The 21,825-nt window shown below is 40.3% G+C and overlaps 1 protein-coding gene across 1 annotated transcript in view; it reads left to right on the top strand.

Annotated features, from left to right (window-relative positions):
• The first annotated feature begins 5,256 nt into the window (after positions 1–5,256).
• Positions 5,257–21,825, top strand: part of gcgrb (glucagon receptor b) — a 77,137-nt gene continuing 60,568 nt past the window's right edge. The window contains exon 1 of the mRNA XM_061049500.1: positions 5,257–5,609. The gene's annotated coding sequence lies outside the window, so the exon portion shown is untranslated. The remainder of the gene's footprint in view (positions 5,610–21,825) is intronic.

The following is a 21,825-nucleotide window of genomic DNA, read 5'->3' as shown; positions in this document are numbered from 1 at the left end:
GGATATTTGACAGAACTGATTCACCTGTACTTGTCAGCTCAGGCCCTGAATGTAGTTTCTGTTTGTCTGTTTCTTTGCTGTTTTTCATACCTGCTTATTGCGTTGTCAGTCCTGCATGCTTTTGAGTGTGTGTGTATCCACCATGCTCATGCTTTTATTTTGTCATATCATATGATGTTCATGTAAAGCACTTTGTTACTTTTGTCTGTGAAAAGTGCTGAAAATTGACTTCGAACATGAGATGTGTTTTGGGAGATGTGCACGTTCAGATTGTTGTAACATTGTCTCAGAGTAAAGAGCCACTGACACCGTATTTCTTGGTGTGAGGAGATGGGGGACAACATACGCCAGCTGGAAAAGACAAGCGCGGCTCATTTGCATACATGCATATGATGATCCTCATTCATGTTTTGTTTCATATTCTGCGTCTTCACATTCAAGGCAAACAGAATTTGTTGGAACAGTGTTAATTCCTGCTTGTTGATAGCTTGGACAAAAGTTCAAAAACACCATTTCATGCCAGAAAGAGGATTTGCTCAGGATTGTTTATTTTTATATCCAGAATTGATGTTGGCAGATCAGAGCATCATTTGAATCTGAGTTTGAGTCATGTTTTTTTAGCTGTTTTCGCCTGCTCACCCACTCCTGCACTACCCTTCACAACATCCATTTTCAAACAGGTGTGAGTGAATCAACAGGTAGAAAACAGTCTCCGGTGATTATCAGTGTTTTCAGTTAAGATTCGCTCATAATGCTTTTAAGAAAGTCTGCAGACTTTGAAATCAGTGTTTATCATCCGTGCTTTGTGTTGTGTGCTTATGTGTCCACTTTCACCTGGAGTATGTGATTATGTGAAGTGCCCATAATTAATTTTTAATGTATCCATTTATTACTAGTACCTGGACTGTCTCCAATCCTGTGCAGCTGCACAAGCCACACTGCTCTAAAAAATAATCAAGGAACACTGAATCATCACAGTATAACACCAAGTCCATTAAACTTCAGGGATCTTAATCTGTCCATTTAGGAAGCACAAGTGATTATGAATCAATCCCATCTGTTTAAGTAGAAATTAAACTGACAACAGGTGCAATGGAGAGGCAAAAGCAAGAAAACTAAAGGGAAAGATGTGTCCAAAATATGCATAGTACTCAAGGTTATTAGCACTATTGAATAAAAGAAAGACCTCCACCATTCCCTCCTGTTCATGACTCATCATTTTTCCTCATAGATCCAAAATAAGAAACCACATCTGTTCTGTTCTGGTTTTATTGACACATACTAACACGTTGTCAGTTAAGGGGGGAAAAGACTTGATGCTAAAGTCACTGACAGATTATTCTGGGAAACTAAACCAATGGAGAAGTAAAAAGGGCTTTTATGTGCTTGTAGTGTCATCTAGTGTCGTGTCATCTGGAAAGAGAAGAAAGAAAATGTCATTGTGAGCCTGATTATGATGAAATGATGATGATGATGACCGGTTGGTACAGATGGATTTAATATAACTTAGGTGGCAGTATTTCAAATGAGAATTTTCAAACATGTTGAAAAAGACAATTGAGAAAAATATTTGTTGAGTTAATAAATAACAACCTGTTGGTCCATAAATATGCTGACATTGGATTAAATGTGAGTTTTTTCTAATGGCCCACTCCCCGACTTACAGGGGCAAGTTTGATTGCATGAAACCAGATGTGAAAATGACCCAACTTTCAGTGAATGTATTTACTCATAAAATACTTTTCCAATGATTTCAAAGGAGGAATGTTTGACTTTTAGATCCGTAGAGGTCGCCCTTTAGCACCAGCATGAAACTAAAACAAACTGCTGTTTGGTGACATCTCCGCTATTCTGAAGCCCCCGCTCTCCTCCAGCGACACACCTCCAACCCCTCCCCCCTCCCGTTTTCACAAAGAAGTTATCAAATTGGAATGCACCATAATTAAGCGCAAGCTGCGGACAAAATTGTCCTCGTCTCCAGCTGCATTGTTGTGTTAGCAGGCTAATGGTAGCGCTCTTTAGTTAGCTCGTAGCTTCACATTGCATGTTAATTGACACGGAATGACTGTGATCTAAAAAAGCTTACTACAAAATATGAATTCAAATAATTAGTGAGTACAGCATGTTATTCTTCTTTTCTCTAGTCCCTCACTCGAACAGCTGTTATAGGCAAGGGGATGAGCCGGCTGTCCTGTCAATGTAAACACGATGTAAATACAGCTCTGACAACACTCATTGTAGACAGTCATGACTCAGACAGATATTTACAGAGGATAAACTGGATTTCTACTGTTTTTATGTGTAACATGTCGCACATTCTGCCTTTAATGTCTAAATCAATACATACAAGTCTACTGAATACATATGTATTACCAAGAGACAAAATAAAACATCACATGTTGAGTTATTTTTATATAATATGTTAGTGTTAGATACTGTCGGAAGTATCAGATTACTTACCAGCTTGAAATTGAAGTAAATCTACAATGTTTACAGTGATTTCATTCAGAACTACAACAAAACGTTGAACTTTCTCTTAGTCATATAAATGTATTAAATATACAGCACAAGACATATTGTTTATTAAGAAATGTCAATTATTTAAAGTAACAAAATAAAACTTGGCCTGTCTGGTAGGATCTTCAACAAAGTTATGCAGATAAAACAAAAAGTTGTGAGTCAACACTCGTGTCTCTGCTGTAACCACCAAAAGAATGTAGCTCAGTCTGCAAGGGCTTGGGTTGGGAACAGGAGGGTCACCGGGTCAAGACCTGGTGCGGACCAAGTCTGGAATTGGTCTGGTAGCTGGAGAGGTGCCAGGTCACTTCCTGTGCACTGTCGAGGTGCCCTTGAGCAAGGCACCAAACCCCCAACAGCTCAAGCGCTCTTTCATGTGCTGCCTGTCACATCTCTCCATTAGTGCATGTCCATAGGATCCTGTTTGTGCAGCATGACTCAACAACAAAGTGTAAAAGTAAAGATATAAGACCTTGAGTAGGAGGAACAAAATGTTGTGATTCATAGCAATAAAAAAGTGATCCCTTTTTATTTCACAAAGAGCAACAGACTCCATCATTGTTGCAGTCTTGTTCAAACTTACATTTGAAGATTTTTTACATTACTTTTATTTCAGCACAAATCTCACTGAATGTTTTTTTAAATACTTAATTCACAATATTGGGTCAAATATTCAATTACAAGTCATTTCTAATTTTATTTTTTGGAAGGCATCTCGTAATAGCTTTTTTTGGTGTGTTTTTTGTGTGTTTTATATGCCTTTATTCTGATAGGACAGTGGATAGAGATGGAAATCCTTGAGAGAGAGAGGGGGAGGGGGATTTTCATGCAGGAAAGGCCGTACACTTCAAGAAAAAACAGCCTCCATACATGTGGCTAGCAAACTAACCACTTGGCCAAAGGAAATAATAATTGTCCTCATAATGTTAATAATTTATTGAGTTTCCATGACACCATGCTTGAGAGGCTCTCTTACAGTTATTATGACTGATAATGGTAGCAGTATTTTCCTGTTACCCCGAGTTATGTTAGTCCATATCCATTTTAGCCACCCCCTCTATATTCATATGAATATATTTTTGAAATATATTTTAATTTAAATTAAAAAGAGACTTCAACTGGACTTGCCATTACTTGAAGAAACTTGACTTGTACTTGTAATAAGTAACTTGTTCCCATCTCTAGTTCATACAGCAGAATGGTGCTCCATGAACCCTGTACACTCTTGTATCATTTTTTGTATTGCTCTGCTGGTTACTGTTTTCCTGACCCTGCTGACCTGTTGCTAACTGCAGCCCACACCTCCCTGAGGGCCACCTTTCACTGACCCCTGATCCTCCTCCTATACCTCCGTACTTCTCCTCCTACACACACCATGGTGTCCTTGATCCTCATGAAGCACTACATCTTTCTTAAACACAGAGAAATAAGAGCCTGCACGATGGTCACATCTTGAAGTCCTTTGGGCTGTGAGGAGTCCAACACTGCCTTCAATGAGTCAGAAGCACCAACTGAGATCAGTAAGTGTAAAGTCATCCATATTCAGGTGTGATCTCACCAGAAGTTGAAATAATCCCTTTTCAAAATAAGTCGCAGTAATGCTACTTTATTTTTAAAAACTTAATTAGATTAAATAAAACAAGTCAGACAGTCTGATGTATAAGTCTGTATTTCATTTTTTTTTTTTTTACAAAGAAACTACTGATTCTACAATTCATTTAGCCCTCTATCTTTAATCTTCCTCATTTGCCTTCTGATGGGATCCAGGATTACATGATAGTGATATGCGTTCCACCTCTTCTGCTCTCCAGCCTCCTGTTTCCTTCATACTGCCAATGAGCACTGAAATATAGTGGATGATACTCTTGGATCTACAACCGTAAACCAGAAGAGTTAATGATACTAAAAATCTGCTCTCATGCCTAAAATAAATTATATTAAAACTGCAGTTAATTCCATTTACGTGGCTCAAAATAAATTAAAGGCAAAGTAAGTATGATTCTGCTGCAATCAATACAAAGTGTTGGGGGTGTTGGGGGTAGTGGGGAATCATGGGAATTCTCGTTGCACCTCCCCCCCCCCACATGACAACGAACTCCGCATGGACCCTAGTGAAGACAAGTGGGTGAAACAGACTCGTGGAAGAGAATATGTTTACTGACGATGTATCCAAGCATGGCGTTTTTATCACAGCAGACACATACAGCAACAGTACGGCAGCTTTCCGTGGCAGCGCCCACCTCCTTATGCAGCTGTATTTGATGTAACATCCGGTGTTTCCACGGCAACGCTAAACATGTCGTGCCCTTCATTGCGGCTGCCACGACAAGACACGTCCCGTTACAACTATAAAATGACGGATTTCTCTGGCTTTGATAACTGTTGGAAATATTTGAGGTAATATAGGCCTAAGTACTCAACAAAAATAGGTTAAGTCCAATTTTAATTAACTTAGCTATTTTAATGTAAACATTGTAATGTCATTCTACATAGGCTATTGTAACTTTACAATTCTATTTTTCATGAATCTAAAATTGTCAATGCAACCGTCTTTTTTTTTCGTCCGGGAAATGAAAGTGTTATCAATAAATAAAAAAATAAACACAACACCATTTTTGCTTTGCTTCCTCTACGGATAAAACCCGTTTTATTTTGAAACCCGTCACAGGAAGTCCTCTTGTGTATCACGAACAGCTTAACAGAACATATAGAAACAAGCGCAGATGAGCGGCAGCGGACCATTCAGCCTCACACAGCTCATCTCACTTCAGTCCTCAGCGAGAGGTGCGAGACTAAACTGTGAGAGTGTTTTATATTGACTAACAAACAAAACAAAACAAAAACAACTGAAAGTGAACCGGTACGGGAGCCTCCATGGTCAAAAGCTAGTTTGAGAAGTCTCATGCATAGTCGTACTTTCTTTAATTACGAGTATTTTATCATTTATCTTACTTTAGAGCTTTTGCGCCTCCGTTTTGTTTCTGTACCGGCCACGGCCACGCGGACTGTACCTGTGGGATGGCTCGTGCTGGGAGATGAGCAGCGCGTGGTGTTGGGGTGCTCGGGGCGCGAGAGGAGGTGTGCACGCTGAGGTAAGAGCTCGTTTTGTTTATTTGCTGTTTGTTAATGTGTCCATCAGTAACCTTTACTTCTTTGAGAAGAGCAGCGTGTTTGGCAACTTTTTGTTCATGCAATAAGTTGTTTCCGTTCTTTTTTCGCGAGAGGTGTTTTATGACATATGGATTGATGGTACCTTAGATTGTATGGATTTTGCAAAAGCGTCATGGTTTTTCTCTCTCTCCAATTTCTGTTTTTTTTTTTATGCCGATCTTGTGCAATGTTGATTAAGAGCCCTGTATGGTTTATTGTTTGTGGTGTTCATTGGTGCTGCTCTGCTTGCAAGTGTTTTTTTTAATTTATGTTATTGATGCTCTTTGGAGGCAGCTAAATGTGTGTCCTGGAGTTGGGTCCAAGACAAATTTCCCCAATGGGACATCAAAGTCTACCAAATTATATAATATCATGTCATGTATTTGTCTTTCTGTTTTTTTTCTTCTTGCAGTGCCACAAATTAGCACATGAAGGCAGGCATTTTATTTTCTTGGTATACTTCATTGTTATATTATTGTCTCCAAATGAAAGGGCAGCATAAGGTGCAGATTGCGTGTTAAAGTGTTTTTACAGATGGAAATCTGTGTTGGGTATTTCAATTCCAATATGATTGCTGAATCTTTCATTTGTGATCATGACATTACAATTTGTCGTTTTTATCAGACACAGCAACAAATATGTCTCATCTCATCATCTCAACCACGCCCCCTCCTTCCTAGAGTCGATATGCACGCAGGTTGCGGACAATGAAGCTTCAGTGTTTGTCCAGCTCTGAATCTTAGGTCTTAAAACCTTTCTTCGATCTAACCTCTCTCCATTTTTTAAAAAGCATTTCCAAATTTATCCTAATTTCACCACGTTTCTGCTCGTGGTCCTTATTAGAAAAATGCAAAGTTTTTTTTTTAGGTCTGGTAGAATCAGTTATATCTGAACTAGTTCCCTTGCCTGATCCCATCACTGCAACACTTATTTGTTTGCCCTTTGGCCTGGCCAACCGAGGGATGTCCAAAACGGTCGTGTGGGGGTGCCTTCAAACCGCCTACCTTCTCTGGTCAAAACAAAAAACAAACCATTCCAGAAACTTAGAAGGACACACTGGTTGCTGCATTGTTGTCAGAGAAGCCAGCAGATTTAATTCAGTAGATATCTTACATATTGCTCCTTTAAGTAACAGAGGGTCGGCTAAGTAGAACAGTATTGGCGTCATTGACTATTTGCAGTTTAAACACAGACCCAGGCTCTGTTTATGCAGCTCCAAGTAATGACAACACCCATACTAGGACTACCCAGCTTATACTGAACCATAGACGTAACGATTACACAATATTGAATGATATAAATGTAATTGCACATGATAATAACAATAAGTGACATAGCACATAATAGTTTAAGTGCTGTGAAATTAATAGTGCACATGGTGATGAACATGTTAAAGCCCAATATGGACTTGTTACATTTCACATTCAAAACACAAAATGTCATATATAAAAAGTAATATTGCGTTTGAAATCAAAGTAATCATTTAGTATAATATTAAACATAACATATCTCAGTGTTAAAAGGTTGTACTCAAGATTCAAAGGACATTGTTGCGCATGCTATGGAAAGCAGTACTGCACAATATGTTCAGTGCATAAACCCCCTCATTTGGAAAGCATCTTCAGGCTGCAGACATTAACAGTGTTCTCTGCTGCTTCTCTTTCTGCTTCCATTCAACATCTGCACAGGAGAATGATTGCAGGCTACTGCAGCTGCAGCCACAGTCTGTGTAATATTCCTTCAGGGGCTGAATGAGGCCCTGCAGTCATCAGCAGTTAGTTTACAGTAGTCCACATAGGCCACCATGGACATATTAATGTTCCTGATGGGATTCATTATGTGCATGTAAGGGTCGACTCTCAGATAGTGATCTAAATTTAAAAACAGTCGGAATCTGGACACAAAAAAGACATCTGGCCTGATTTACTTAGAATGAATTGCGACCGCTAATCTAAAATCGTGCAACATTTGCTCCCTCTTATGTGCTCCGTCTCAATGTGCACAAAGCATACAGCGCTAGCATACTGCTCCGTGCAGTGTGCTCTTGTTTTGCATCTGAATATGAGAGAAGCTATCTGCACCTTTACTCTGCATGGAGCGGAAATCTCTGGACGGAGCTCAGTTCTGTCCTCATGAAGATGATGAGCAACAAGGGGAGGGGAAACTTTTTCATGACTGACTTGAAAGATGTAATATGAGATTTACAGTTTAAAACATAGCTTCCTCCCTGAATGGGGCAAGAAAGACAGTCCCTCCAGGAAGGCGCGATGTCGCGATCGCAACAATTAACACAAATTCAACCAATCCTCGTGAATTCTGGGTGACCTTGCAATTCTGTCCAATCACTGCAACCTTTCTGCTAATTTGACCAATCATAGCAGTCTCCCGCAAAAAAAATCACTGTGACAGAGGCTTTTGCGTCCAGATCGATTGCAAGTGCTGAAAGATGCGAGGCGAGTTAAATAAATAAGCATGGGTAGAGCTTGTCTGATTGTGAAACAAACGGTGTGTGTGCGCGTTTGTGCTTAAAATAGTTAGGAATAAAAAGTCGTAAAATGTTTAATGTGGTTTGAAAGCTTGAGGCAAAATATTAATTGTGACGTGTAATGAAATCAGATGAAGAGTGTGAGTGAGTGTGTGTGAGAGAGAGAGAGAGAGAGACGTCATTGAGTGAGGTAGAGGAATATGTAACTTCACAAAGCTAATGGCTCTGCTCAGGTTAAAAATATAGGCATCACTTAATAACATTGAAGTGTGTGTAAGAAAATAGTTTAAGGATAAAAAGTCCTGATTTTTTTTACGTTAAAAAAATTGAGACTAGTGTTACGATTTTCATTTGCTGCCATAATTTAACTGCAAAAAAAACGTCTAAAAACATTGCAACATGCACTGCAATTTTTTTGAAAAACTGCCATGAAATCAGGTATTTTAAGCAAAATCCTGGAGGGACTGCAAAGAGCAACTCAGCAAAACAAAGAAAAACTAAATAAAAACGTGCATCCTTGCTGTACGTAACAGCTCCAGATCGTCTTCAGATGTGGATGAAATGTTGAGCAGCTGACAGCCCCGGACTGATTTAACCCCTGGTTATATTAAAGGGGACGTATTATGAAAAATCCACTTTGACAGTGTTTTTGAACGAATATTTGGGTAACATGAGTGTCTACAGACCCACAAAATGTGAAATAAACTCATCCAGTCCTTTGTTTGTGATCTGCATAAGTCTTACAACACAGAGAAAAATACTCTGTTTCAAATTTGCTCTCCTTGTGACATTACAGTGGAATTCTGGTCAACCCCCCCCCCCCCCCCCCCCCCCCCTCCCTCAGCCCCCCCGATATCTAGAGCCCCCCCAGCCTAGAGCAAATCTTTTGCGCAGGTCCGCCATTTTTATTCTCGCTAGCGAAGGAGTGATGTCTACCGGGAAAACTCTGTGGGGGCTCATTGCATTTAAAGAGACACACACACCAAAGCGGAGCATTCTGAGAGCTGGTTTATACAGGGTCACAAACCTCCTCTGGTGTTTGATTCATGTTATATTTTGACCAAAGCACAGCACAGATGTTTACTTTAGACCACAGGGGACTGTTTGAAAAGATGGAAAAGGGCTATAATATGTCCTCTTTAATAATAGTAATGTTGAGTAATATTTAGACACTTCATTTAACACAGAAATACAAGAATCAACAGGCCCAGCCAAAATGGCCTGTATATGATAGTAATCTGTCCTTGACTTTTGACGAGGTCGTCGAATTAAATGAACAGTCTGAAAATAAGGCACATAAGGAAAAAAAAAATTACTCTCACAATCAGGGATTCAGGTGATGCATCCAGTGTAGCTTTATTTATGCATTCTTCACAGCACTCTGCACCTCACTGACAGCTTTCTCCACAGAGAAGCTGACCTGGACTCTCATACTGGGCCATTTGAAAATTGTTTTCTACTTTAAAAGTGGATGAAACAGGTTGATAGGATTGGGCTTTGCTGCAGCCTGCCCCCCTTTCTGCATTCGTCCTGATTTCAGGATTGCGCACTGGGACGCCTGCTTTGCACTTGTCCCTCTCTCAGGTGCTTGTGTTGGTTAACAATTTCTACAAAGGAGAGCCCATCCTCTCTTTCAGTGTCCTTTCCTACTGTGTTCTCTCAAAGAACAGCATGCTACCTTGTCCTGCCTGAGTGCTCCGTAGTTTCCCTCAGAAATCAGACCTTTCTTTTGTATTGGTTTGATGATGGGCAGATATTTGAATTTCCTGTGCAGGACCAGCCGCTCCACATACAGCACAGCGATGGTTACAAAGGACAGGTATTGATTCCCAGTCGTTGGTCTTCAAACATGAGAGTGGGTGAAGCAAGCTAATGTGTTTTTTCTGTTATCTTCTTCCTCCTGACACAATCACTATTGTCAAACTCAAGGTCTTACTGGCATACTGGTTTCTAATGAACAATAACAGTAACAGAATATTCTTTATAAACAAGCATCTTGTTCAGCGAGGCTGTTGATGCCGCCTGTGAGGCCATTCATAGAGGACAGCAATGGCTATGACCGGTTATCCTTTAATACATGGATCCCCCTTCACTCCTAGAAGTGTTTCTGCTCAATGAGAACCTTTTTGAAAGATTTATTTTTGGGCTTTTTGTGCCTTTAATGGAGAGACAGGACAGTGGACAGAGCCGGACACTGGGGAGAGAGAGAGTGGGGAATGACATGCGGGAAAAGGAGCCACAGGCAAGATTAATATGACACATGCTAATATGTTGAAATGGATTTCACACTTGTTTGTTTCTAAGAGGAATTCAAAGAAGAAGCCTAAGGCAAGCTTGACTTGCTGCTAAATTCCGCTATCTAAAGCATTTTTACTCTCAGTCTTCCCTCGGCCTCGGACTGGACAGACCCCAAGATTTGAAATCAAGACGAGTCAAGACCACCACTGATGGGCTGTTTTTCTAAGTCATTACTGTCATTTACTTCCACTGTTGCATTACTGTAGAAGTAAAACGGCCCTTTCTAAAAGAAAGAAAAACTTTAATTCATTTGTAGTTTGATCTTTATCCGGAGTCCTCTGCAGCAGATAAGCATTCTAGCCTGTTGTCATTCTAGCAGCTCTATTACGCTCAACTCAAGCAGAGCAGTGCTTCAGTTAAATGCCAAAAATGACAGCACAAGGACATTCAGTCTCAAACACTGTAGACTTCACGGTGCTGTCATTTCTTGGACGTGGAGAAGGAGGCAATGAATGGAGCCAAGGACGATTAGGTGAAGGCAGATTGAAGCATGATGCATGAGGAGATCAGACGAGCACAACATGAAACAGTACCCTTGTCACAATACAGCAGCTTTAGACTTGGCATGTCCTTTTCAACTTTCTTTACTGACAGTTTTCAGCCATGCTTGTAGGCAGATGCAGCGATACATTGAGCTTAATACTTACAATAGTAGTTCGGCCGACACCGGCGTTAGTGGGGATCACGTGTGATGCAACTCAGCCAATCAAATCTTTAAGTCAGAGCAGGCACTGCGAACATGAGACGCTATACCTCAATCGGCGCACAAATGTCTCCTCTCTCTCTCTCTCTCTCTCTCTCTCTCTCTCTCTCTCGTGAATATATTGTTATTGTTTCAATTATTTCAAAAGCATTGAGTGGTTGTTGCAGTACTCGAAATCGGTGACCGGTCTCGACTCCACCTTTTGAAGGTCTTGGTCTCGTTGTCCGATTCAAAGCATTTTTACTCGGTATTATCTCGGTCTTGGATTGGGCGGAGTCCGGATTTTAAATCAAGACCAGTCAAGAACCCCACTGATATGCCATTTTTGCACGTCATTACTGAGATTAGAACGAAAATTCTACTGACAGTTTTCTAAAAGAACTATATATCTATTTATTTTTTTTATCCCCCGGTAACGGCCCCAACCTTTCTGGTGTTTAGGACTAAGTGAGTGACACGCTTGATGCACACAAGTCGATTTTTCAGTTATGTTTATGGTCTCGATCCCTAAATGTCTTGGTGTGGTCTCGGTCTTGGAGCGCGCTGGTCTCAGGTATGGCTTGGTCTCGGTTAGTGTGGTCTTGACACTAATTGGTTGATAAAGGCCTTTGGCGGAATCTGGTGGGTTAAGTACTGAAAGAGTAAATGCCCCCTAATCAACAGCTGATCACCTGAGCAGGAAGACAGAGGGAGAGAGGGAGAGACATGGATGACGTTAACTGATGAATGAATTTATAAACGAGTATGAAACAGTCGTCCTGCTTGAACTTCTGCTGAGTCTCATTTGCAGAGCTCATTTAATACAACATGAACTGACCATAGTGCTTCACAGGAAGTGGCAATTAAATATTGTAGAACCACAAAGTGAGCCCTGAGGATGACAAATATAATGAATGAATAATGTGGAGAATAAAAACAAGAACACTTAAAATGTTTGAACTCATTGGGAAGGCCATAGAGGAAAGACTTGAATGAATGAGTTGAGTTGGCACAGCTGATGAGAGGAGGCAGTGGGATCCAGATGACCCATGACTCTCTGTTATATTCACCACAAGCGTGCGGTGGGATTACTGACATCTTCATCACTAGCATAGAATTTGATTTGGGCCAAGGGAGAAGAAGGGAGCTGAATAAACATTTGTTCACGCTAATAATAAACACATTAACACAAGTGTCAGCCAGGAAATTGTCTCTAGCGGTGCTGTTGTTGTTTACCTGGAAAATGTAATTTAAACTTAAATTGCCTCACCTCTAGACCTAGCCTCTTGTTTAAACAAATCAATAAACAGATGAATCGTAGCACCAGCACGAAGAGGGTTTTTCTGCTCCCTTTGATGAACTCCTGTCTCTCCTCGTGCAGCTTCAAGCACATCCACACAGGGACTGCGTTCAGCCCATGTTTACATTCTTCATGTTTACATCATGTAATCTCACAGGACATTCAGACTGCCAGCATAAAGCGGACAGCCTGCATCTGAAATCTTCCTGAGTTGTGTATTCAAACCATAGACTGTAAATATGAATGAAGCCTGAGTGATGTCAGCCATCTGTTCCTGCAGGGGGCTCCGGAGGATCATCGGCAGCAGCAGCCATGTTGGAAATCCTGTCTCAGCCTAACTTTCAGTCAACCTAACGACAGGCTGAGAGCTGGAAGTTAGGCGGGCTTGATGAACCGTTACATTGCTCCCACCTGTCAATCATGTCAGCTACGCATCTAACTATGGATAAGATGTATCGTTTTCATAATCGAAACGGAGCTGTGATTAAAATATTCAACGATACAGTATAGTATCGCGATATTTTGTGTGGCGATATTATATCGGGGTGGGGAGAGAGACACAGCGACATGCCGACACGGCGACATGCTGACACAAACACTTGAAGGAATCTTGGTGTTCATGTGTTAGTTTTAATGACAGCTGTCCTTTTCTATCTGAAAGGTATCCTTAACTTCTTTCCCTGATTTCAACCTCTATCCACTATCCTATCCCTACAATAAAGGCACAAAAAGCCCAAAAATAAATCTTAAAAAAAAAAGAAAATTGCAGAAAAATTGCAGGATTTCGCACTTCCGCATTGGCTTTAAAACCGAATGGTTGCTGCTGGATTCAAACATGTCCCTCACAGAGTGATGTTTTCCCTGTCGTACAGGAAGGGGGGGAAGGTTAGGTTTGTTGAGTTAATGAAAGTTTTTGACTTTATTTCATTGCTACATGTTATTGGACCTATTTACAGCATCAACAAATGAGTGGAAAAGAACATGCTGGGGAGCAGAAAAAGAGTACAAGACTGATTTATAACGTGCATGACGTTCAGTCGAGCACCGGATGCTCAATAGATGTCATGAAAACTGCCAGCTTGCAATCGATTAATTTTCCTGAATATTTCCTACTTTGACACCACGAACCTGCTCCCCCATTGGAAACAATATGACCCGTAGAACATACCGAAGGAAATACATGTCCAAATGTCATAAACGAGTGTTAGTGTGGACCGTATTGTAAATAATATAAACTGTCTATGTATGGTGTGGAAGCCAGCGGGCCAGTGAGTGTTACTCCCCAGCAACAAACTGTCATATTAGTGTTTTCAAGCTCCATGCACTGAGCTTTTGATGGTGAAATGTCTCTGTTTAATTATAATTCATCATGATCTGACAATAAAGTATAATTAAACCATATTTGACTGGTTTCTTCAACTTTCACTCAGGAGCAAAAATCAGCTTTTAAGTTTGAAAGATATAATGATTGAAAATTATCGTGATAATTCTGGATATTGACTGATATAACATTTTTTATTGTGATAACATTTTTTGTCATATCGCCCAGGCCTAATGCACGATGGTTACAGGAGTGTTTTTTGTTATCTGGGTGAGCACTCGCTGGCTTGTAACAGGGAGGAAGCTTTTATATAAACGGTATGAGTTGTATGACATCTGTAAAGACTGGACTGCACAATAAATTGGAAAAAGTGTCCCCTCCCCATCCAGCTCACCCCACACATGTTGACTGAACTGAGCTCCATCAGGATGAAAACACACAGTGCCGCTCTGTGCCACAGGAGATGAGCTGCCGGCTCAACTTCACAATCAGTTGCAAAACTAGAGCAAACAGCACAGCAGAATAACTTCATGTATTTTTTTGCTCTGGGATATTATAAGCGTAATATGCTTTGTAAATTCGACCTAGAGACAAAGCAGATGTGATGCCATTGGTGCACAATTCACAGAGCTATCAGCGTCAAATCCATTCTTAGTGAATCGGGCCGGTGAGTCCTGGAGTGTGATTATAATTTATGAATGAAAGCTGAGACATCACAGACTATCTCTTAACTTGTGTGATGTATCTGTGCATACACAGTACACTACAGTCAGTGCAACCTATACCGGAGCACACTCACACTCCTCTCTCTCAAAAGATCTAGAAAACACAGGAGGAAAAAAATCGGCCTACAGGGAGGAAAAAAAGGAAATATTATTTATTACCCTTTCTTTACTGAGTCTGTTGCATTAAATAAAAAGTAATTCAAGGACAGACTGTGGCCAAACACTAAACATCCAATGCTTAAGCACAAATTTCCTGTGTGGACTCGACCAACAATAAAAAAAACATATGAACACAACACGGGTCATGTTTAATACTGCATGTATGATGCTAATCGGACGGTTTCTGTGTCCCGCGGCAGCTTCAAAGTTTCAGGCTGTTAACACGTTGAAAAAGACAATACGCTTTATGTATATGTCAGTGCAGCATATATTATGTATATTTTCTTTTGTAGACTTCCATTTGATCCCTCTATTATTTATTCATTAGGGTTGACTGAGGTACACTGAGTGATTACGCAAGGAACACCACATTACTCACTCTCTCCTGCAGACTTCTAACACACTCACACACACACACACACACACACGCGCTCGCACACGCACACACACGTGCATGAACATACAGTCGAAGGGCTCCCATTTATTCTCTGGCCGCTGCAAAAACAGTGCAACACTTCATCAACCAGAATGTGATCATTAGGCTAGTAGAACAAAACGTAATTCTGGTCATTCTAACCTATAAAGCATTATTTGCAATTAATTTGAATGACTAATAGATCATCTATAATAATAAGGGAATATGTTATTTGAGGGAAGTATAGTCCCATTAGGAATTAATTTGTAAAGATATTAGTATTTAAGATTAGTAGGTATACCAAATGAAAGAAAAATCACAAAAATACGGTTAATTTAAATTGATGAGACAAAAAAATGTATTGCAATACTCTTTTCACCAGCAGAGGGCGGTGGTAGAAACAAGGCGAGCACATAACTGACCAGAGAAAAACAGTGTGCAAATAGAGACTGATGAACTACACAAAAAGCACAACAAACATGATGCAGCGCGTAAAACAGTGCTACGTAAGGAAGCCCCAGACAGTAAGACATATGAATAAGAGTCAACAATATATACGTGAAACGGTGTTTTTAAGGGTTTAGAATGACTATTTGATTTGGGATTTGATTTTGATTTAGTTTAAGTTATATCTTAATACAATGTTTTAAGTGTCACTTTTTATCAAGTAAAATGATACATTATAAACCTCAAAATAAAAAGTATTGCTTATAATTTTAAAGAAAATTAATAAAAATTATTTTTGTTTTCAAAGGTGACAAAAAACTGTTTGGTCGTTTATGATGTTGTGTGTGTGTGTGTGTGTGTGTGTGTGTGTGTGTGTGTGTGTGTGTGTGTGTGTGTGTGTGTGTGTGTGTGTGTGTGTGTGTGTGTGTGTGTGTGTGTGTGTGTGTGTGTGTGTGTGTGTGTGTGTGTGTGTGTGTGTGTGTGTGTGTGTGTGTGTGTGTGTGTGTGTGTGTTTGTGGTCTATGCGTGCATGCTGAGAGAAGGTCTGCTCTATAAACACAACTGTTTATTTAATCAACATTGACCCAGACTGGTTTGTGACGCATGCTGTGGTCACACATGCGCACACACACACACACACACACACACACACACACACACACACACACACACACACACACACACACACATTCAGAGCACATTAGGTGCAGATTGCCTCTGCCTGGATAAACAGACGCTTTAGCTGTTAATGAAAATGACATTAAATCTGATGCTGATGTCATCAACGTGAGACAACCTGTGGCTAATTAATCCAGGAAATGCAGGGCAGCAGGACGTGAGACTGTAGAGTTTACAGATGTTTTAAATCTCACTGACCTACAAATATTAAGGATTTAAGGCTGGACAAGTTGAACTCTGAAGCTTAAAAGATTAAAATAGAATATTGTCATCATGAACAATCTTTTGATGAACAACATGTGGTGAGTGAACTAGTTCATGTTTATTTGTTTTATTAGCTGCACTAGCTTCTCTTTTCAGTAGATCCTCCTGAACTTCCATCCCATAGTCATCATTCACACAGTTTTACCCAATTCCCCCCACCAAAACACTTAATACAAACATTCTTGGTTTTATAAATATAGGGCGAAAATACGGTGGCCAGTAGGTGCATAGGCTCGGAAATAGCTGAAACAACGTACATTTAAAGAAACGTGCAGCATACGTGCAACATCCACAACAAATGCAGAGACTGAAACGTGCTGCAAAAGAAACAAACACGCTGCAAAAGAAACAAATGTGCTGCAAAAAGCTAAAACAACTGCATCATTTTTTTTTACATTGTCTATTTATTTATTTACATCATCTCAGACGCGCTGCAAATACATAAATGAAAGAAGTCAAAAACACACACACATTCAGAAACTACTGCCAATAAAGAGACGCTGCAAGTTCTGGATTTTCAACAGAAGGACAGTTTATTCATGGGAGCGAGTGAGGAAGTCCAGGGGCAGCAGTAGCACAGTCTGTAGGGACCTGGGTTGGGTACTGAAGGGGTCAAGTCCTGGTATGGGCCAAGTATGGGAAGTGGGATTGATAGCTGGAGAGGTGGCAGTTCACTTCCTGAGCACTGCCGTGGTGCACTTTAGCAAGGCACAAAACTGCCAGCTGCTTGGAGGATCAGTCTCTGTTCAGCCCCCCCACTGACATCTCTCTGTTAAATCATGTCTGGTCCTGTTTGTGCTTTCAGACCTATGTGTGTGTACCGTATCTCACAGTAATTACAGAGTGAAAGTTGTTATTTCCCTCAGGATTAATAAAGTGTACAATTAAATTAAAATTAAAAAAGTAATGTCCAATGAATTCCCCCTTTCGGCGCATTCAGTCATATGAAATTAAACTATGTCCCAATGCTGCTCTCCTCATTGTGTGAACAGCTATTTTTATAGTTCACTTTGTTGGAACGAGGTAGACAACAGAAAACAGTGAAGTTTAAACATTATTATTACACTGTTCTGAAATCAATGGAAGCAAAAGCTGTCCCCGTTCTGAACCACTCACTAAGTGGAAGTAGTTTTCAAGTTTATAGAACTCGTCCAATGGGAAACCTCGTTTTTCATTGTGCTTTTGATGGAGAAAAAAAATGTAATTTTCAGAGGACATGAACAAGCTTGTCACAGCTTGAAAAGTGAATCAAATAGGAGGTGGATCGAGGAAAATGATTACATTTCATCACTTCTCTGTCGCTCTACTCATTCTCTCTCTGTCTCTAACCTGGCTGTCATGAAATATATCTAAAATCAAATGATTTAATTATTTAGAAAGAACCTTTTCTGTGAAGTTTTCAGTTTCATTACAGAGTCAATGTATATAAATGCAGCAACGACACTTTTACCTGACTTTCATATATTGGGATGAAATCTTTTTGAATGATGTAATACCAGTAAAAAAAAATAATAATTAAAAAGTATAAAATGAGTCTTCATATCTTCTTATAAAGAGAATGATATGCTGTTAGAGAAGCTCCATCATTTGCACTGCATTGCATTATGGGATATTTTACAGAAGATAATTAGAAGAGTATCAATAAACAATTTGGCTCAAGGAAACCACTGTCCATTAAAAAAAAAAAACCTTCAAATTGTCTCTTTCTACTTTATCTGCGCATGGAAACTGTGTTATGGTAAGCCCTTCCGTAACAGCTTTGCAGCTTAGCTTTGCATGCGGCTGTGGCTCAGTTGGTCGTGTCGGTCGTCTCCAAACTAGAAGTGTTCAATCCCCAGATCCTTCAGCCACATGTCCGATGTGTCCTTAAGCAAGACACTTAACCCCAATTTGCTGACGCTGCTTCGTCAGTGGCGTATGGGTGTGTTTCAATAAGATTAGTTCAAACTGATGGACACTTTAAATAGAAACCTCTGTCATCAGTGTGAATGTGTAGGTGTGACCTGTGGTGTAAAAGGGTTTTTTAGTAGTCAGAAGACTAGAAAAGCGCTATACAAGCTCATGTCCATTTCCTAGTTTTTAACACGATAACGGTCATATCGACGTGTTGTAGTTTGAGTTAAATTTATTTTTAGGCCAAAAGTTTCTTATTGACAGTTTGATCACTATTGATAGTGAAAGGCAGATGATTAACTCCTTGTAGGTCTGTTCTGCCTTGAGGTCATCTGGCTGTTGAAATGTGTCTGGTATTTTTTTAATGGCATTGTATGAGGTATTTGATTCCATCGTTAGAACCTGTTGAGTTTCCCTCTGTAAAAGTCATCGTCTCTGTATATAAACAGCTCATTCGTTAGTTTGGCTGATGTTATGCAGAAGACTGTTCCAAAGTTTAGGAGCTGCAACTGTGAACGCACGATCACCTCTGCTTTTAAAATAAGTGTGAAGAACTGTTAAAAAGCGGCTGCTAGATTGTGCTGTTGTGCTTTTACCTCTGTGCTCTGCCTGTCAGCTCATTGCATTTAAAGAGACACACACCACACACTTACTGACGTTGTTTCCTCCTTTGTAGATCCTCGCTTGTGTTGTACTTACTCTCTGATGTACGTCACTTTGGATAAAAGCGTCTGCTAAATGAATTGTAGAATTGTAGATAAAGTAGGCACAATAATTCAGTCATGTAGGTACTGTAGAAGCAATGCCGTGCGGGGCTTTGTATGTAATTAATGCAATTTTGAAATTGATCCTAAAGTGAACTGGAAGCCACTGAAGAGAGGCAATAATTGGGGAGATATGGGAATGACGAACTGTGTGTGTTAGCAAGCTAGCTGCTAAGTTTTAATGCTAAGGTAATCACTGATTTTGTTTTTTTTTCTATCTGGCTCTAGATTGAGCCAAATTAATATGAGGAAAAACTTGTGTTACTGGCTAATAAATAATTGTTGGATGAGTTTTGTGTTGGGTGTTGAATGTGATAATAACGGGGGAAACACTGTGGTCAGAGTAATAAAAAAGTGCCCAATATAACTTAATGTACCGATCCAGCAATCAACTCATCTCACGATTCAAACCCTCCTGCGTGCAATTTGAAGTCTGGCATCCAGCTTGTTAACTCTCAGCTCTAAATGGCACTTCAACAGACATGTGACTGCAGCTTCTAGCTTTTATACATGCATACTGTAATGTTCATGCATTCCCATCATACGACTTTATGAGCTGTCACTGACGACTGCGTGAATGAATCTAATCTTCGTGCTGCTCGGTGAGTTTCTGTGTAATTGAAATCCGTTGCCCTCATTCATCGCATATCTGCATCATCACTCACTCCACCATTAGTCCATTTTCTTTTTGTCTAATTTTAAAGTGATCCTGGCCTGAACTGAAGTCTTTTATCACTCCCATTTCCCCCATTATTGGTAACAACCCTTTCTTTTACAGAGCGTTTGAAAAGGGACTCTCTTAAACGCACTCCCTTTGTTGTTGAGCTGTATGTCTTTTTTCCTCCCACTCCTTTTATTTCATTATCTCCTCACATTCGACGTTAACCATCTCATTGCTCTCCCACTCTTTCTGCAACGCTATCTCTCAAATTGCTCATAATTTGTTCTTATCTCTTTATGGTTACTCTTCCTCTTTACTGAAGCATACAATTGCATTTATTCTGCCCCTGCATATCCCACTCATCGCTTTGTATCTGTGTGTGTGTTCTGCTCACCAATTCCCCCAGAGTCCTCTCCCTTGACATTTACTGACCCTTAAAACAAAGTGGAAGGGTGCACTTTTTTGGTATGTTGATTTTTACTTGCGACCAATGGCATCTAATGAGCTTCATTAAGACAAAGGAAAGTGTGGAGGGAGAGGAGAAAGATGAAGGGGAAAAAGATGAGTGAAAATCTCCAGTTTTATTTTAATGCATAACAAGACAACAAACTGTAAGGTGGAATCAATCTGTTTTACAAACAACCTTCCCCAAAGATGAACCGTATTGACTTGTCCTCTTGGGCCACCAGCAGCTTGACATTTGTTATCCTTTCTCGTGGTATACACCTGCTGGGGAGCAGATACCTTCCCTTAGGAACCATCAGTGTTTCAACCTTTAACCATAACACTCTCTCGTTGGTGGGCAGGCAGTGATGGCCGAATCATTGCCCATCTGCTCCTGGCCTCAAGCTTCCCTCCTCCCTTGTTCTGCCTCCTCCCCCATCCTGCGAGCTGCTTGTGTCCCAATCCTTTTCAAGGCCTAGAGGACTCAGTTAGGAAACCTTGGCAACTGATCTTCACAGGACAGAACTAGGGATGTTCCCAGACGACTAATTTCCTTGTTGGTTGATCGCAAATTTAAAATCTGTTTAACCAACTAGTCTAAAGGTAAGAAAACACTCACAAAACAGTCTAAGTTGAGCACAATTTCTTCATAATTGTCAGCGGGAAATCAATGTTATTTGGTTTGCCAAGTGTGGCTAACCTTAGCAGCACTAGCACTGCCAGCCTTCAGTTCTCCCTGCAGCTTAACCTCCACATGCCTGTGCTAAATGTGGTTACACATCACTCCCATAGATATGCTAGTTTAACCGGACAAAGCCTAAATACGTTATCTCTTTTTGCTAGGTCAAAAGACTGCCAAACCGCGCTGCCCCTACGAGATGCTATCCGTTCACTGTGCTTGTTTACAGCCGGGGTGTAGAGCAAGGAGAGCAGGCCCATTTACTGGGCTACAGCTAGTAAGCATAACATTTGACCAGCATTGAAGTCCAACATATTAATAAATAGTTTCACCGACTAGTAGTTCTGGTACTTCTAGCGAGGGTATTGACGTTTGACATTAAAGGCTTTATATGCGATTTTTCACACTTAAATATAATATAAATCAAGTATATCCTCTGAAAATAACTCTGTGAGTAATGACTGTCTACAATGGGTGTAACACCCGAGTCCCACTGTCTGTGATGTTTTCAGAGTTTTCAGAGTCCTATCTTCAATTTGTTGACATCACCGGGACGACGACTGACTCCTCCCCTCGTGAATAAAAGTTGTTTAATTGAGAAAAGGAAGAATAAAATACTATACTCACTGCTTAACTGCCTTTCTAGATCACGCTCATTTCGGGTACATTTACATGCAGTGTGAAGATAGGAGCATAGTAAAGATCGCTAGCATTAGCATGCTAACACAACAATGCACCGCAAGTTGTTTTGGTTTCATGCTTGTGCTCAAGGGCGACATCTGCTGGATCAAAAAATAATACATATAAAGCCTTTAAGTCGACATAACATGCACATCCCTGGATTCAACCATTCCTGCCTTCTAGACACTTCAGAATTTTGCTTTCTGAGAGGGGAAGCGAGAGTAGAAGAGTTTTCCCATAGCACTGGTGTAGCCCAGTGTAG

This window comes from Labrus mixtus, chromosome 2 (assembly GCF_963584025.1).
Source record: "Labrus mixtus chromosome 2, fLabMix1.1, whole genome shotgun sequence".
Taxonomy (NCBI): Eukaryota; Metazoa; Chordata; class Actinopteri; order Labriformes; family Labridae; genus Labrus; species Labrus mixtus.
The sequence above is the reverse complement of the archived record's forward strand: the minus strand, read 5'-3'. Positions and strand labels throughout refer to the sequence as shown.